This window comes from Primulina huaijiensis, chromosome 6 (genome assembly GCF_012295235.1).
Source record: "Primulina huaijiensis isolate GDHJ02 chromosome 6, ASM1229523v2, whole genome shotgun sequence".
NCBI lineage: Eukaryota > Viridiplantae > Streptophyta > Magnoliopsida > Lamiales > Gesneriaceae > Primulina > Primulina huaijiensis.
The window spans coordinates 10,701,810-10,705,527 of NC_133311.1; the positions used below are offsets into that span (position 1 = coordinate 10,701,810).

At 27.6% G+C, this 3,718-nt stretch overlaps 1 non-coding gene across 1 annotated transcript; it reads right to left on the bottom strand.

The window, feature by feature from the left end:
- Positions 1 to 985: 985 nt before the first annotated feature.
- On the bottom strand, positions 986 to 1,096 carry LOC140980028 (small nucleolar RNA R71). Its single transcript, XR_012175859.1, has one exon. It is a non-coding gene; the product is annotated as a small nucleolar RNA R71 (small nucleolar RNA).
- Between the last annotated feature and the right edge of the window lie 2,622 nt (positions 1,097 to 3,718).

A 3,718-nucleotide genomic window follows, 5' to 3' on the forward strand; every position in this document is an offset into this window, starting at 1 on the left:
ATAATGATTTAATTTAACATTTATTTTATGCAGTTATATATTTATATAGTTATATATATAATCATAGGTACCATATATAAAATATCGGTGAATTCGGTATTTTCTATAGTGGGAACTATATTATATTAGGTGTGTGTTTAAATATTTAATTTTCTTGGAACCATTATTTATGGTGGTTTCCTTTGTTTTACTTTTAGTTAAACAATATTGCATAAACCAAGAATAAATCCTCGAGCCTTGACAAAATTTATAATTTGTAAACTTCGTTCTTGCATTTGGTAATCTATAAATTAATAAATTTAAACTTAAAATAACCTCTCTGTGGATCGATCTCGTACTTACGAAATATATTACTTGCAGACAACCTACACTTGGGTGAATTATAATTTAAGTAGTAGCAAGTTTTTGGCGCCGTTGCCGGGGAGGTATAAATTAAGTTTATATTTGTTAATTATGTTTTATTTATAAGTATTGTGTTTTTTTTTTTTTTTATGAGTATTTGGAGTCGAAAAAAAAGTGGTAGACTTATTCGAGTATCTGAAAATAATTTAAACATGGATGATAATTCAAATAATCAAGATAATGATAACAATAATAACAATAATAATAATAATAATCAAGAACATGATCAATTAAGAACACTTAGGCACCATATGAACCCTATTAGAACTAGTGCCCCATCTTGTTTAGTTTTTCCTCCTGATGCATCTAATTTCAACTTTAAACCTCAAATTATTCAACTTTTACCAAATTTTCATGGCTTAGATTCTGAAAATCCATATTTACATCTAAGAGAATTTGAGGAAGTTTGTAACACTTATAATGATCAAAATTGTAGCATGGATATAGTTCGATTAAAGCTTTTCCCTTTTTCTTTAAAAGATAAAGCTAAAACATGGCTACAAAATTTGAGATCAAGTTCAATAAGATCATGGGAAGAAATGCAACAACAATTTCTCAAAAAGTTTTTTCCTTCCCATAGAACAAACTCTTTTAAAAGACAAATTACTACTTTTTCTCAAAAACAAGGAGAAACATTTTATCAATGTTGGGATAGATATAAAGAATTACTTAATACATGCCCACATCATGGTTTTGAAACATGGAGAATAGTTTCTCACTTTTATGAAGGTCTAATACCTAAAGATAGGCAAATGATAGAATTCATGTGTAATGGAACTTTTGAAGATAAAAACCCAAATGAAGCTATGGAGTATTTGGATTCATTAGCAGAAAATGCTCAAAATTGGGATAATATAGGCACAATAGAACCACCAACAACTAAAATCAATAATTCAACAAATGGGGGTGGTATCTATAATCTTAAAGATGATATAGATATTCAAGCTAAACTTGCATCTTTAGCAAGAAAAATTGAGTCATTAGAAATGAAAAAGAGTGGTCAATTAAAAAGTATTCAAGAAATTGTTTGTCATATATGTGATACACATGATCATGCTACAAAAGATTGTCCAACATTACCTTCATTTAAAGAATGTCTCCATGAACAAGCAAATTATGTTAACAATTATAAAAAACCAATACTAGATCCTTTTTCAACATCATATAATCCTGGATGGAAAAATCATCCTAATTTTAGTTGGAGGAATGATAATAATGCACAACCCTCACAACAATATTTTCAAAATAACCAAAATCATCAAGGTTATATTCCTTATGTTACACCTCCAAGAAAAAACTTTGAAGATGTAATTCATGCATTTATCCAAAAGCAAGAATCTATCAATATTCAAAACAGTCAATCTATGACTGATTTGAAAGAAACTCTTGCAAAATTTGCATCTGCACTTAATATTCATGAAAAAGGAAAATTTCCATCTCAACCTCAACCTAATCCTAAAAATCAAAATCAAGAATTAAAAAATGAAAAAATTGATCAAATAAAATCTGTTATTACCCTTAGAAGTGGTAAAATAGTTAATGATCCATATAGTAATGAAAACAAGGATCATTTAAAATCAAAGAGTAAGGATGATAATCCTGATACTTTTGAGAATGATGATACCTTAAATTCTAAAAATAATATGTTGAATGATAAATCATCTGAAATAGTAAATGAATCAAATAAACCTCCACCATTTCCTCATGCATTAACAAATCATAAAAAACAAAAAAATGATTCTGATATCTATGAAGTTTTTAAACAAGTAAAGATAAATATTCCATTATTAGATGCTATTAAACAAGTACCTTCATATGCAAAATTTTTAAAAGACTTATGTACTGTGAAGAGAAAATTGCATGTGAAGAAGAAAGCATTCTTGGCTGAACAAGTAAGTTCTATTCTTCAAAATAATTCTAGTTTAAAATATAAAGATCCTGGTTGTCCAACAATTTCATGTATTATTGGAGAAAATAAAATTAAAAAAGCTTTGTTAGATTTGGGAGCAAGTGTGAATTTACTTCCTTATTCAGTTTATGAAAAACTTAATTTAGGAGAATTAAAACCCACTTCTGTTACTCTCTTACTGGCGGATAGGTCAATCAAAATACCTAGAGGTATTGTAGAAGATGTGTTGGTTCAAGTTGATAAATTCATATATCCTGTAGATTTTATTGTTTTGGATACACAACCAATAGAAGTACATAATGAAATTCCAGTAATATTGGGACGACCATTTCTAGCAACTTCAAATGCTTTAATTAATTGTCGAAATGGAATAATGAAATTGTCTTTTGGAAATATGACTCTAGAACTTAATGTGTTCAATTTATGTAAACAACCAAGTATTAATGAAAATGAATATGATAATGAAATTGAATCAATTGTGGAAGAAAATATACAAGAAGAAAACTTAAATCAACAATCTGAAGTTTTTTCAATAGAAAATTTTGAGTCTGAAAATAATTTTAAAGAAGATGATAATACAAAAATTGAATTAAAATTTTTACCATTCGAATTGATATATGTATTTCTTGGTGAAAATAAAACATTTCATGTTGTAATTTCTTCCACTCTTCTACCAAATCAAGAAGAAGATTTAATTAAATTACTTAAAAAATATAAAAATGCAATTGGATGGACTTTGAAAGATATAAAAGGTATAAATCCTTGAATTTGCACACATTAAATTCATTTGGAAGGAAATGCTAAAACATATCAACAACCACAAAGAAGGTTAAATCCACATATGAAAGAAGTTGTTAAGAATGAAGTATTAAAACTATTAGACGCTGGAATTATCTATTCAATCTCAGATAGTAAATGGGTAAGTCCAACACAAGTAGTACTTAAAAAGTCAGGCATCACTGTTCTAAAAAATGAAAAGGGAGAGTTATTATAAGCTAGGATTCCATCTAGTGGCGTATGTGTATTGATTATAGAAAATTAAATGATGCAACTAGAAAAGATCATTTTCCACTACCATTTTTAGATCAAATTCTAGAAAAAGTAGCAGGAAATTCTTATTACTGTTTTCTTGATGGGTATTCGGGGTATTATCAAATACCTATATCATTAGAAGATCAAGGAAAAACTACTTTCACTTGTCCTTTCGGAACTTTTGCATTTAAAAGAATGCCATTTGGTTTATGTAATGCTCCGGCTACTTTTCAAAGATGCATGTTAAGTATTTTCAGTGATATGATTGAAGAATTTGTAGAAGTTTTTATGGATGATATAACTGTTTTTGGAAACTCATTTGAAAATTGTCTTAAAAACCTAGAAGAAGTATTAAAACGATGTGAAGAAAAAAAT